Here is a 15,823-nt window from a genome sequence, read left to right on the forward strand (position 1 = left end):
GTTTATTGTATTTCCAGACTTGCTTTCGGCACAATTTACAGTGCACGCTACTCTGTTTTTTGTCAGACTTGAAATAGCCGAAATACCTTCACACTACGGAACTTCTATGGCTCTTCCGTTCGACAATCTCTCCGGCATTGGAACCATCATCTGTTTTCTCTTCGGTCACGCTCGGTTGATTTTTCTAGTTGGCACACTCATTTCCTCCATTACGCGCTGGCTCCATTACCCGCTGGCTGCTTCCCAAACAAACACACGTGCGGCTTGGCACTTGTGCTGTACGTAACAAGTCACGCGACGTGATGCTGCGGCTGTGATTGGTTCGGCTCTGCGCTACTTAATTTGGATTGGCTGACCTTTTTTTTTTTTTTTTTTCTTGAGGACAAGAGCGGCGAGGTCTATCGCGATAGCTTAATTTCTCTATCGAGTCAAAGTTATATCGCGATACATATCGTTATCGTTCTATCGCCCAGCTCTAGTTGGAAGACCCAGCCTCGTTTCATCTTCAAAGTTCTCACTGATGGAAGGAGGTTTTGGCTCAAAATCTCACGATACATGGCCCCATTCATTCTGTCCTTAACACGGATCAGTCGTCCTGTCCCCTTGGCAGAAAAACAGCCCCATAGCATGATGTTTCCACCCCCATGCTTCACAGTAGGTATGGTGTTCTTGGGATGCAACTCAGTATTCGTCTTCCTCCAAACACAACGAGTTGAGTTTATACCAAAAAGTTGTACTTTGGTTTCATCTGACCACATGACATTCTCCCAATCCTCTGCTGTATCATCCATGTGCTCTCTGGCAAACTTCAGACGGGCCTGGACATGCACTGGCTTCAGCAGCGGAACACGTCTGGCACTGCGGGATTTGATTCCCTGCCGTTGTAGTGTGTTACTGATGGTGACCTTTGTTACTTTGGTCCCAGCTCTCTGCAGGTCATTCACCAGGTCCTCCCGTGTGGTTCTGGGATCTTTGCTCACCGTTCTCATGATCATTTTGACCCCACGGGATGAGATCTTGCGTGGAGCCCCAGATCGAGGGAGATTATCAGTGGTCTTGTATGTCTTCCATTTTCTGATGATTGCTCCCACAGTTGATTTTTTCACACCAAGCTGCTTGCCTATTGTAGATTCACTCTTCCCAGTCTGGTGCAGGTCTACAATACTTTTCCTGGTGTCCTTCGAAAGCTCTTTGGTCTTGGCCATGGCGGAGTTTGGAGTCTGACTGTTTGAGGCTGTGGACAGGTGTCTTTTATACAGATGATGAGTTCAAACAGGTGCCATTCATACAGGTAACGAGTGGGGGACAGAAAAGCTTCTTACAGAAGACGTTACAGGTCTGTGAGAGCCAGAGATTTTCCTTGTTTGAGGTGACCAAATACTTATTTTCCACCCTAATTTACAAATAAATTCTTTACAAATCCTACCATGTGGATTCATGGATTTTTTTTTCACATTCTGTCTCTCACAGTTGAAGTGTACCTCTGGTGCAAATTACTGACCTCTGTTATCATTTTAGGTGGGGGAACTTGCACAATCGGTGGCTGACTAAATACTTTTTTGCCCCACTGTATATATATGTGTGTGTGTGTGTATTGTACTGAAGAGAGAGCTGAGTGTAAAATGGAAGCTCTTGGCTCTTGATTTACCGGTCGATCTACTTCCCTACCCTTAGATTAGATTAGATTAGATTAGATAGAACTTTATTAATCCCTCGGGTGGGTTCCTCTGGGAAATTCGATTTCCAAAAAAGCACAGCACCGACAGAAGTTACAGAGTTACAGAATATTATATATATATATATATATATATATATATATATATATATATATATATATATACACACACACACATATATATAAATACAGAGACACCTTAGCTATGGTCACGAGCTGTGGGTAGTGACAAAAAGAATGAGATCGCGGATACAAGCGGTGGAAATAGGTGGCTAGCCTCTCCCTTAGAGATAGGGTGAGGATTTCAGCCATGAGCGAGGGGTTCAGAGTAGAACAGCTGCTCCTCCACATCAAAAGGAGCCAGTTGAGGTGGTTCAGGCATTTGACAAGGATGCCTCCTGGGAGCCTCCTGGGTGAGGTGTTCCAGGCATGTCCCATCGGCAGGAGGCCCCGGGGCAGACCTGGGACACGCTGGAGAGCTTAAATCTCTCGGCTGGCCTAGGTATGCCTCGGTGTTCCTCTGGACAAGCTGGAGGAGGTGGCTGGGGAGAGGGAGGTCTGGGCTTCTCTGCTTAGGCTGCTGCTCCCCTCAATCCCAGCCGGCACAAAGCAAGAGCCAGAGTACACCTTGGACAGGCCAAAACAGAGACAGAAAACCATTCACATTCATAGCTACAGCCAACTTTGCATCTTCAGTTAACCTAAGCTCAGGCATGTCTTTGGACTGTGGGAAGAAGCCAGAGCAGCCAGAGAGAGCACATGCAGACAGGGAGAACACACAAACTCCACACAGAAAGGGCCTGGCCAGATGGTGGATTCAAAACCCAGACCTTCTCGGCAGTGCCACTCAGTAATAAGTATTATAATATGGGTTTTGGTAAGTTTTGTGAAAACTCAGCCTAAAAGTATTTAAAATGAGTTTTTATCTTTTAAGTCAAATTTAAATGAAACCAATGAATGAAATCCATGGAAGCCATAAGTGGAAAAATGTAATACAACAGCTTTAGACTTTCTTGTCACCTCCAATCATTCAAATTCACTTTATTCTGTTCCTCTGTCTGTTTGCAGCTCATTTTCTTTTTTCTTTGGTCTTAGCTACATATTGTCCCCAGGTATGATAAGGAGAGGAGCGTGACCATGTATGCCCACTCACACAGACTGGTCCACATCCAATACTCAGATCTACCTTTGACTTGTCTTAATACATTAGATACTTTTGAGGTTGCTGAAGTTTATTATAGTTCCACACAGCGTACTTTCCTACCACCTGTAGTTAAAGAAAAACCCATGTATTTTGCTCACACACACTGGTTATAAAAGAAAACAGAGGCTCTCTTTTGTATCTACAATGCTAGCACCAAGCTCTTCTTGCATTCATTTGTTAACTCAAAAGTGCAGGGAGCAAAAGTGCGAGAAATAAAGCACACACAGACCATTTCTGACACGCTACTTTTCTTTTTTTCCCCCACAAGTTAATCTCCACGCGGGCGTGAATAAACTTCGCAGTGGTTGCCAGATCTCTGACTGACAGCGGAATTACACAGTGGAGTGATTGTGTGGCAGCAGGGCTGGGGTTAACTGCGTGGCGCTCCTCCTAACTGCCCTTTATTTACAAAAGACGCACTGTTGCTGCTGCCAAAATATGTTAGAAGCCATTAGCTGCTGATCTGACTTTAAAGCTCAGTCCTGCTAATCTAATTTAATCTGCCTCTGTGGCTTTGCTGATTGCTGGAGCGGATCAACGGTGACACTACAAGTGCAGGCGGGCTTTGCTGATGTGATGCAACTGTTTGTTCTGCAACAGCAGACGCCCACGCTGAACGGTGCTGCTGCTGTTGTTGGTTTTTTGGGGGGTCTCTTACATGAACACTTCCTGTCGTCGGTTGAATTAGGCCTTCACGGAATGTCTGAGTGGTTTCTCTGGTGATAGTCAGCTGCTTAAGATCAATAAGCACGAAGCAAGGTATGATGGGAAATGACCTGAAAAAGATGCATTCCTTAATGCGCAGCTTTTGACTTTGTCTAGATAAAGTGCAAAAATGTATAAGGGTAGATATTTATCGAGGACAGCCTGGTGTAACATCTAAATGGTGTAGGCGTGGGTGGAGGTGGGTGCTTTGGCTACTCTGTTTCTTGGCCGATACAAAAACAGAAAAAGAAGTAGCTGAAGAGACAGGAAATGAGAGAAAACAAAGATATGAGGACAACAGGATGATGGTTTGACACTTTCTTTCCTGTGAAGTCTCAGGTTTTCACAGTCAGCAGCAGCACGGCAACACAGCACTTGTCCTAGAAACACAACTGTCTGCACTAATGTTTTTCCAGTTTGGGTGATCTGTACATAAAACTGCGAGGGAGTCTCAAAATACTCACGATGACCTTAGTGTGTAATTGAAACCTGTGATTTAAGTCTTCTTTACCAGCACAAAATTGCAGTGTTCCCACGAGCGACATGCTTCACCATGTCAGGCCCCAGAGAAAGCGAGCTGATTCTCTTCCTTCAGCTGCAGCCCACCCGGCTGAGGGGGGGGGGGGGGGGGGTGTTAGTCATTCAGCCACACGAAAGCTGTCACATGACTGGCCGGGGCACAACAGCAGTCATTCTGCTCCTTCGCTGCCACTTGGCTAGCGGGACACATGAGTGGGCCGCTAAAGTGGCCGGACACGCAGCGGGATCCGGATTCAGTGTGCTGAGCTGCCACTCAGGGACAGGGGGCTGAAATACATGCGCTGCATGTACTGAGCACGAGAACAAAAATCAGGGTTTGTGCTGCTTTTGTTTTTGTACTTCATCCAAGTGAGCACAGTCAACAGCGGCTCCATATGCACATCTATTAATGGTCACAAGTCTTCTATTGTCCTTTAAAAACTTTTCACATTCTTCCAGTCCTCGTCACCCGAACTCAGCAACCACACACAGCTACACACCCAAACACAACAGCTGCCTGTTTAGAAAGCATCCGAATACTGAAAGTGTTCTTATTCTGCTCATTTCCTGCTCCATGGTATATTCTGTGATTCACAGTTCAGCTGGACCTCAGTGCAACCCCATCACCTCTGACACACGCTGGTTTTCACTTCCATGGTCGTTGCTTTCTGTTGTTAGCCCTTAGCATCTAGGTTTAGCAATGATACAAATAAGATAATAACCTAATTACAACCATGAACTCATGTTTATGCACTGTGCAGTGCACCTAGGGAATAAGCAGTGTAGTAACTGTACTAGACTTAATTTAGTATACTTCTTTTTTAGACAGATTTTTAAACAGATAGTAAGAATTGTAAAGAGGTGTAGCTAAACCTGACCCTTTGATCTTCATCTTCTTATTCTCTGATAACAGCACAATAACATTAATAATAGCTTCATAACTAATATAGTTGGTTCAACTATTTGTCAAATATTACCAAGCAATAAATGTTTCAGTCTTATTAAGAGCATGCCAACTACTCCTTAACTACCAACATTTCCTCTGAATTTATAACTAAGATATGAGCCACAGGGTTATTGTTCTGTATTGTTTCACACTGTCCGACTGTCTTCTCAGCAGAAGAGCATCCACCATATAGCAGGAATTTCTTTCAATTATATAGTAACCTTTATATGCTACTATACACAGTCTGCAATTGGTAAATGTATACGTCACAGTCGAGAAGTGAAGAGTTACAGCCCAGATGTCCAAGTTTTCTATCTCGCACTTGAATATAGCACACATTTGTGGATTTGTCTCACAACCTCATTTACATGTGATATGATCTATGCACACAACTCATGCAATCAGTGAGTGAAAAGACATTTGTGCTGAAGTGAGGTTTTCAGATTCAGACATATGCATTTGTAAAATAGAGCAGATGCTCTTTACATCTGTATTTGTATCCAAGTGATAGGCTTGAGGATCATACCATACATGTTTGTAACCTTTTGGAGACTCATTTCCTTCCATATTTCCTTGATTCCTCCAGCAAATTATAGCAGGAGACAAGTGCAAGTGTAGAAGGAGAGGAAACATAGAGGAAGCCACAATTCTTTGGGGACCCTCGCCAAGCTGGAGGGACCCCTGCTGGTAAGTGAACCCAAGAAGTTTCTGTTGTGGTGGGCGACTTTGTCTTTCTGACTTGTATAGTTGAACATATAGCTCGCTGTCAGCCACCCACTTGTGGTTCATTCTAGGGCTAGTCTCTAAAGGGTAAGTAGGGCACTTTGCCATTTCAATAATAGCTGCATTGGCAAAGCTTACAGCTGCAGGCTGTAGCCTTTACATGGATGTGGAGCAATCTTGCAGACAGTGTGGTAGTTCAACAGTGATTTTATATTCAGCTGTGTGTGTTTTGTCCTCCAACATTCTGATACAACTCATGGTAAAGACGTACCACGTTACAACATCCCGAATATTTCCCTCAGAGATTTAATTTGATTGACTGACCAGCACCACCAGTGAGAGTCTGACTGGCATACGCTGTTGAAGAGTGGATTAAAATGAACCATTATCCTAACAGCACATTAGGCCTCCTCCTCTGGGTTTCCGCATCCTTACATCAGAGAAGGATTTGCCAGGTGATTAAAGTGAGAAAAAAACTGAGGGTGTTCATAAGAAGAGAGAATTAACAACTGATCTTACTCCCACAGACCGCACTGACAGCAGAGTGAGGGAAACTCCAGAATGACTGGTAGACAGAGAGTGGGTGATATGGAGGATGTTGTATTTTGTGTTATCAGGACATACGCTATATGGCTAAAAGTCCTAAGGTGCCTAAACAGTATACCTAGAGGCGCTGCTCGGCCAGCTGTGTGCCATGACGCTTCATGTTGATGTTAATGCCAGGGGAGGTTTGGAATGCTGCAGTTCTAATTCCACTAAGTAAGAGAATGGCCTGAAAAGGCAAAATAAGAGCCAGTGTAAGATTATATTCAACTGAAAAGCTACTCTAGTACAGTATAGATAAAGCTGATATGGTATCTAAAACAAGCCAAAATGATCTCCTGTGACCTGGAGGATCGCTCTGACCGGAACTTATTCTCTTGCCATGCTGAGCTCAACAAGGACCAACAGACTGCTGCTTGCTAACTGCAGTGCAAAAAGGCATCAACATATTATTATTTATTTATTTTAAATAGTTAGAGAGGAGATTTTTAATGGTTTTATTAAATATGCGAATGAAGCTGCGCATACACACAGCAGGAGTGAAAGAGAAGGTTTAAAAGAAGGTAGTGAGACCTGCTATGATGTATGGTTTGGAGAAAGAGGCACAGATAAAAAGACAGGAGGATAAGCTGGAGGTGAGAGAGTCAAAGATGTGAAGTTTTTCAGTGCAAGTGAGCAGAATGGACTGAGAGGAACAAGTCAGGTTGATTAGAAAGGTAAAGCTGCGATGGTTTGGACGTGTGCAGAGGAGAGAGAGTGGATATACAAAACATCCATGGATGTCTGATGTGTGATTGGAGGACACAAATGGGACCCTATGTTTGGGTCACAAAACTGAATGTGAATTGAACATTTCATGTTTCAGCTCGAGTGCTGCTCAGTTTCACATCTCTTTCAGTCGGGGTCTTAGAGGAGCATCAGTGTATGGCAGCTTAGGGAAGATTCAGCTTTAGATTGAACTTTTCAACCCTGGCCGCAGCCTCTATAGACAAATCACTCATTTCTTAAGCTATGTGACTCATTACCATGCAAATCTCATTGCAAACGATTCAGATCCTTTCGATTGCAATATAGTGCATTATTCCTACGGGAATCTGAGAAATGATAAAAATCCTATCAGCATATGCTGATTCAAAGCTGTGGAACTCATTTAACATGTGCCAGGGTGTCCTGAAGATAAAGCTCTGTTGCTCTGCCAGCAGCTCTATCCCTTGGCAACATCACAGCCATTTAATGGGGGCCTGGTGTAGGCCTTGGCCTGGTGTGCCAGTGCACTGCTGCTGCCAGGGTGAGCAATCATCTCCTTTGTCAGCATCTTGCAGCTGCATCAGCAATGCAGGGAAATGACGCTGCACAGTGAAACGTAGACCACAGCGTAATACGGACAGCACACGGATCAGGGGGCTCTATATAGTGGTGGAAACTGGCTATAATAGAAACCTCCATCCATGGAGGAGTTTGTCACAGTTGCTAAGACAAAGGTAAAGGCTCAGAAACAAAAGCTTCCACACAGAAACACTCATTTGTCCACCACAATCTGACAGAAAGTCTGTGGGCACAAAGCAAAACCATAAAGTCTGCATTTGAAATTCATAGAGACCATAAAACATAATTGCTTCTCTGCTATGCAGATTTCAACATGTGGCACAGTAAGGCTTTGTTGAGACAGAATCCAGCCTTTGTCCCACACGTGACATTGGACGTAGCAGGGAAAATTCACAGCAACTTAATAATGCATGAAAACTCTCAGTGCCGTTAGCGTGTGTACAGAAAGCACTTTTGTTTTAGTCAAAACACAAACACTCGTTATCAGTCTCACGCCACCACCATAAACATATCATTAATAAATAATAAAGCACAGCGAGATGTATCACGCGCCTCAATCGTCGCTTCGATCAACGAAGATCAACGCCCACATGATTGCTACTTGTGACTGGCGGAGAAAGAGCTCGGAGATGCTCATGCTAACGCTCTCTGGAGAAGCACCGTCCTTGTGAATTTACAGCAAGCCATTCCTTGACCCAATCCAATGAATGCATTCACTACACATAATCGGCCTGACACATTGGATCATTTTGGGAGCCCCTGTGACGAAATGGCTGCATACATTATGCTGACTACATCAAGACTCTTTGCTTTGCTTAATGTCTAACACATTTCATGCAAGAAAGATGCCCCTGTGCCCCTGAACCAGTAAAAACATATGCTGGGAAAGTTGATGGGCAGCTGATGGTTTTTCCACCAATCACAGCTCACCTGTCAGGCGCTGAACAGAGCTCTAACATCTAGCTTTTTTCTTTCAGTCAGTATTATAGCAATAAAAAACAGTATAAGAGGAAAGAGAGAAAAAACGATTCTGTGATGTGGAAAATACTGTACAAAAGTGACAGCGCTCGGTTGTGTAGCACGTATGACTAAAATAGATACGTGCAGACTATAAAACATATTGAGAAGCACATATACAAATAAAAAACAGAAGATTCAAATCAAGTAACCTCACACACCAAACAACAGTGTGTAGTTTATGCTAGCTCTGCAGCCCTTTCTTCTCTGTCTGTCTTATTGTAGAGCTGACAGCAGCAGTTGCTGTAATCAAATCTATTCCTTAGTAGGTGAAAAGCCAACAAGAGTCATATGAAACATCGTATTCAACAAGCATAAGCATGAAGTAAAGCGATCCTCTCACAATCAGCACAGCTGACTTAAGAACAAGCTGTCTGCATGCAGACAACTCCTAGCTTTGTGTGATGTGTGTTTACAAAAAACTCTGAATTTAATCATGAGTTGTTATTAATCAGGCTCTCTTCCATCACCACCAAGTGGTGCAGCAGATAGCTGTCCCTCCCTGAGCCTGCTGCTGCTGGAGGTTTCTTCCTGTTAAAAAGGGAGTTTTTCCTTCCCACTTTCACCAAGTGCTTTCTCATAGGGGGTCGTTGGATTGTTGGGGTTTTCTCTGTATTATTGTAGGGTCTTTACCTTACAATATCAAGCACCTCGAGATGGCTTTTGTTGTAATTTGGTGCTGTACAAATAAATTCAATAAAAAATGTTCAAACTTTTGTGCAGGATGACAGCAACCATCCCAACTGACGGGTAGCAAAGCATTTACTCCACTAAATCTAATAACTACTGATGATACATTATTACAGATTGAGTTTCTCTGTAGTATATGGTCTGCAGTAATGAGCTTTATTTTATCTGATTCTTTGCTTGTTTCTTGACACGCCTGTTAAAATATGTGTGGGGCCTGTAAAACTCTGCAGACCGCACAACCTGTTAAGAGTTTGAACAAATCTGGAATTTTATTACATAAGAAATATGCTGAATATATGCAGTTTTCCCGTGTATGTAACTGTCCCTTGGTTACTGCAAAACTACACACACAGAAAAACTACTAGGTGTGATATTTTATAAAACATACAATTAATAGATTGTATGTTTTTTTTGTATTTTTGTGACTTGGAAAGCAGGTTGATATGTGGGTTGGTGCTGGCTAATTAGCTAATATTAGAAAACAGCCCGCACTGCTTATAATTAAGTTTCTCCACTGATGTCAGAGGAAATGATGACATGTCTTGAATACAACTTTGGCTCTCTGACAAATAATTTCCGAGAAAATGAGCAAGCAAGCAAACAAATTCCAATACAAATGTTAAGATCCCAAAATATAAACATATCTAATAATACGTTAAACCCAATATTATTGCTTCACTTGGTTACTTGAGTTCTCTCTAAGTTCTTTTTGTGCACAAACCTGCTTCAGCACTTCTTTACTGGCCTAAAGCTGACTTTTATGTAACGACTGATCTGCACACGCTGATGCTGATACTAATATCCTTCCTTGTTTTTTGTTATTTCTTGAAACCAAGAACTCTTTATAAACATAACTTATATGTCAGATATGAGATTAGCCACCATAGAATTGGCATGACAAACATATAAATCTTGACTGCTGACATCTATAATAATTTTATACATAGTCAGCATCGACTGGCTTTTTCCAACAAAATATTTGAAAATAGTTACAGAGTTACAAAGTCTGAGGATAACTCATTCAGTCAATTGTATCTCTGTGTAACTGCCGAGAGGCTAGCGTATGGCTGAAGCCTGGTAAAGGAACCTATCTCTGTCTTCCCTCTGCTCCAGCTCCACTGTAAAAACTCTGGAGTGGGGAGATGGCTGGCAGAATTAAAAGATTTCTGCTCGATTTATTCAGTGGTGAGGTTTTTAAATATAGACCGAGGAGCTCCAGTGCACTGCTGAACTCATGAATAAAGGCTAAATGGACTTGAGAGCTAAATGGAATTGGAGAGATTAAAAGAAAAAAAAGGGGGGGGGGGATTAAAAATGGAAAATGTTGAGCAGGATATGAGAAGCAGCCATGCTTGCTCAAATTCTCTTGCTTTGCCTGCACTCCAGATGTAAACGAGCGAGTGTGAGATTTTTTTTCAGAGGAAATGAAGCCACATTTAAGCACCGCCGACCGACTTTGTGCATTTTAAGTACTCTGTGAGCAAACACAAAGAGTGTGGCAGGTTGAAGTGGACTGTCATGATGCGATCGGCATGATAGGATCCCTGTATTCCCCGGGTCCTTGAAGCAAGACAAATAACTCCCACTAATTGAATTCCTTTGAAGAAACACCCCAAAGATGGACATCTCCACGGGCCCAGTTTTGACAAGCTTTTTCATGCCAGTGTATCACTTTCACACATCGTTTCCTCCCTTGACATGGCTACGACGATGACCCAGTGGCAATACGTTTGGCTTATAAACATGCCTAATTCATTAATGAAGCTGATGGATTGGGGAGACAACAAAAGCAGAATAGCCTCTGTTTTTAATTCATGGGGGACATCCTAGAGGGAGCGAAGGCCATCGTGTGATCTACAGCTCGGCTCCCACGTGTCACCGTATGTCCCCACTGGCTCAGTCAGAGCCTGCATTCATACACGGATCAACATTTACTCAAGCGTGACAATAATTTCAGCCTGCAAGCACGTCACAACCCAACCACCAGAGCAAAGAAACAAATAAGAAACTAAGAGGAAAAAGGCACATTTAATTGGTGTGAGGTTGAGAACAGATGAACGGCTGTCTAAGATTGTGTGAGCCTGAACAATCTGACCTCCATGTGATGACACGAAGTCCTGCATTGGTTTTTCTACACACAGACACCACTCAGCTGTGCTGCTACATCTGTTAATGGAGGGCAAAATATTCCCTTAATTATGGAAGCATTTAGCTGTCCTACCACGAGAGTTTCTCCTCTGTCAACATGTTAAAAAAATATTTATCCTAATCTTGTTTCATCCATAAATAAATTGGATTGTTGCATCCCAAATTCAAAACTGTACCGTCTTGAACAGCAGCAGTGGAAGTGGGCCTGGAGGATCCCTATAACCAGAATCTCCAGCAGGTGGAAAACTGGTTCATGTGTCACTTGACTGAACTCACCAGAACAAGTATTAGCACTGCCAGCTGAACTTTAAGTCAATCTGTGGGATGAAAGACACTCACTGAAGAAGCAACTTGTTTTCTTTTTTACTAAATAAATATTATCTGTAGGTCCATCCTGCAGAATTTAGCTACTAAGGGTAAAAGTCTTCCAGAATGTCTATTTTCTGTCAGAAAAGTGTATAATTGTGCAGTAAGAGATTAAAGATTACATAAGATTGCACAAAGATGAGGATTAGCATTAGCCTTGATGCTGTCAGCTCCCCAAATCTACTCAAAATGGATCTAGCCAAATTCATTGTGCACAGACAGGAACCAAAAGGATAAGAGGGAATGACAACACCCGAACACCCTCCTCAAGCAGGAACACTGAGCACAATGAGAGCGCATCTGGTCCTATGTGGGTCAAATCCCAGGCTAATTTCATACTATCAGCTTCATCTGCAATAATAGAGCAACTTACCATATAATACTCTCATGATACATTCACCAGAATTACTATGGTATCATGATTCAGTGATTCTGCTATCCTTAGATATAATGAGCAGAGGCCAGTTCTGACTGACCAGCCTCATACTAATCTAGTCCTTATTCCAAGACCAATCCTAGCATAATCCCCTTTATAACTCTGATAACTATCATAACGCATAAAATAAACATCATCATCACAGTATGATATGAAAACAGTGACTGAGCCCATTAAATCTTTGAGAAAGTGTTTACTTAAGTCTATTGAACTCCACACAAATGGAACAGAAAGGAGTCTCCCCCCACATGTTGTAAAAAATATGGGTTTAAGAACTTTTACTTTGGCTTCACTTTTTAGACCCTGAAGAAAATGAACAAAACTGATCAATAAATATTTGTGTTTTGTCTCCTGGTGTGTCTGTGGATATGCTTCAAGTGTGAAATGAGATCTTAAATTTATAGGTGTATTTGATTCAGATCACCACAGAAGCAGTCCAATTAGGCTCTCGAGCTGTCTCACAGTTAATTAACCCTCCAGCAATTAAGTTAAATCAAGAGCTTAAAATTACCAACTGGGATCAGCTGTGTATATAGGAGTACCTACAGTACGTGGGTCCTACAGTACGTTGTTTCCTTCAGAACAGATATTCTTAAATGCTATAATGTAGTTCATTATGAATTTCAATCATATTTATGCCAAAAAGGCCAATCCTACATTATACTCTGCTGTGGATACGGACAGCTGGAGACCCCATGGCCGGGTAGTCATTCTTGTTATACTTCTTTACTCAGCCCCACCCTGGGCTGCATTGTAATCTAAGTTCCCCACGGAATTCCACTTCGGAGCGGTCACATTTACTGTCTGTTGATGAAATTTACGTCACGCGGATCCCAGCACACTTGCAGATGGAGAGAGTATAATGTGCACATTAGGGTTCGGCTAGAGACTGCTACAGCAGTGAATGCTTCTTGCGTCTCTCAGGCTGTTCAGTTCAGCCGTAGTTCAGTGCAAACTTTACAACGAAGAGCTGCAAAAATCAAAGCCTGTATTTTCACTCAGTTTCTGTAAGCACACAAAATCAGTGTCCAAAATATTTCCTAAAATTGAAAAACTTCTAGATTATCATGAAATTTTCTATGAATTGTTGACTGGAAGATGTCAGACTGTGACCATTCTGTGCATTACTGTAGGTTAGTGACAACCATTAAAGAGACAAATAGTCACTTGCAGTACGTTCATCAAACATTAAACTTCTGATAAAAACTCCACCAGCTTTTCAAGACACTGTCATCTGATCACAATCATGCAGCATCATCACCACAGCATAAATACAGAAACTACTATTGGGCCAAGTTGCACCCCTAAGTGTGTGTGGCTTCACTGAGCCAGGTTTTTACCCAAACAGCCTCTGAGAAGTTTGCTGGACAGGAATTTGGTGCACGCATAAGCAACTGTTTAATAAACTGCATTTTCAGACATAGTTTGGAGAGTTGCTCAGTCTTTTTGCACAACCCACTGTCATTGTTGCATGTTTTTTGGCAATTTTTGCACGCTTTGCGCTTTATATAGTCCCGTGCTGACTGTATGTTACATGTAGCACCATGGTCTTGGAGAAATGCTGTCTTGTTTCACTGTGTACTGTACCACTGCACACAGCTGGTATTAAAACATACTGATATTATAGATTATTTAATGTAGGCTGATGGGACAAACAATATGAATTGCTTGAATTGCCAAAGAAGCAGCCAAATACAGTGCAAAGACAACAACAGGGCTTTACCCTTTTTTTCATTTAACAAAATGCGGGTGTGTCTCCTTTTGCGCACATCCCTGTCCGCCGCAGACAGAATCGACTTCTGTGTGAAATTCTGCACTAGTTTGGATTTAATCTTCAATCTTTGGAAGCTTGAGGTGAAAGCACTAGTCTATGACTGCAGTTATCCACAGTTTATTATTGGCAAAATTCACTGCAAACACTCCTCTTCTCCTGTTTTCCTGACCTGATCACCTCTGTGTGATAACCTGCCTGATCAGATCTCCTGGCAAAACAAGCTGTTTAAAGCTGCCTCACTAAACATGAGTGACTTCCATCAGGGACTCATGTCTCATCTGATTCGGTTAAGACAGAGTATTAAAAAAAGCGCCCCTGAACTCAGCAACGAGTCAGACGGCGACATGTGCAATCTAGAACTTTATTACAACGACTGGCATGTTAAACAAATTTTTAATTTAAAATTGGTAAAACAAATATTTCTGCTGATTTACAGTAATGATTTAGATCAGCAGAAAAAAACCTGAAAGCACTCTGGTTCCAACGCTCTGTTTCCAAGACTATTAGCTGTGAGCAGATATCTGATATCATCCTAGAGATACATCCGTCCTCAGATGCATATACTGTGCCTTTACACAGTGCACCTGCAGAACCTAAACTCAGCAGACCACATCCCAGCTTCTTCCTCCTACTGCAGAAATCTTGCACTCAGTGCAGGCGGAGGAGCTGCACACCAGCTGCTGGCATGCTCAAAACCAGAGGAAGCTGCCTTTCTGCAAACAGGCCATAATAGTACTTCTAAAAAAACGAAATAAAATCACACATTACAAGGCCCTCTAGTTTCTGCACTTTCCCTTTAAGTGCCACCAAAAACACATTGATTACAACTCTCGCAAATAGAGGGTCATTCATTAAGGATTGCTAATGACACATATATATACTGCACCCATTTTGCTATCAAAACACAGGGAACGTATGGCTGCCGGTCAGAGGTATGCAGTTTTATGGTCTGAAGTCAATAGATGGAGGGATGCTCATCATTGTTTTAAACGGAAATAGAGGTGATGAGTGTTTAACCCCAATTACTGAAGTGAAGGAGGGAGAAATCAGCCTGAAATGCAAACAACATCATCGGCACAGAGCATAAAAATCCACAGGTACAGTGAAAGTAGTCACCGATGGAAAGTAGGAAAAAAAGACTTTCCAACCAACCGCTGAAAGAGACAGAGATTGCTTGGATCGGCATTAACAAGAAGCGAATACACTCGAACAGCTGCATGGCACTGCGTGCACGAATGCAGCCCGCTCCTCAAAGTAAACAGAGCAGCCAGGCTTCTCCCTGAAGCACACACAGAAAAAGCATGGCAGAAAACAGAGCCACTGAATCATGTGAGGTTATGTCCTTCATCTGACTTCACTGAGCATCAATGGAGAGGAGAGGCTGCTGCTGCTGAGGATGGGAGAAAAGGGGAGGGGGGAATGGTAAACAAGCGAGCTGGAGTGAATCAAAAACGAATGCGTCAAGATGCTTTGAAGCCCCCTGCATGTCAGAGGCTCGGTTTCCATCGGTGACTGTGGATAACCTACTTGTTTAATTAGCTTCGGGTGCTGTTTCTTCATCCCACTTGTACATACTGGATGTGTGTATATTTATTCTACCATATATAAATCGGTTATCACATTCAAACAGCCTCACCTTAGCCTTTCTATACAAACTGAGCGGTGGAGCTTAGCGAACGGGCTAAGCACGTTTACGTTCCAAAACGTCAATAATAATATCACCTGGGGAAAAGCAAAAAAATCAAAGTAAT

General features: G+C 42.5%; 1 protein-coding gene across 4 annotated transcripts in view; it reads right to left on the minus strand.

Moving 5' to 3' along the window:
• fynb (FYN proto-oncogene, Src family tyrosine kinase b) overlaps positions 1 to 15,823 on the minus strand; it is an 84,862-nt gene that overhangs the window by 68,819 nt on the left and 220 nt on the right. The window contains exon 2 of one of the 4 annotated variants that reach the window (XM_004566227.2): positions 15,709 to 15,794. The exons of the other annotated variants lie outside the window; for them this stretch is intronic. The gene's annotated coding sequence lies outside the window, so the exon portion shown is untranslated. The remainder of the gene's footprint in view (positions 1 to 15,708; positions 15,795 to 15,823) is intronic. 4 annotated transcript variants of the gene reach the window in all.

This window comes from Maylandia zebra, linkage group LG15 (genome assembly GCF_041146795.1).
Source record: "Maylandia zebra isolate NMK-2024a linkage group LG15, Mzebra_GT3a, whole genome shotgun sequence".
Taxonomy (NCBI): domain Eukaryota; kingdom Metazoa; phylum Chordata; class Actinopteri; order Cichliformes; family Cichlidae; genus Maylandia; species Maylandia zebra.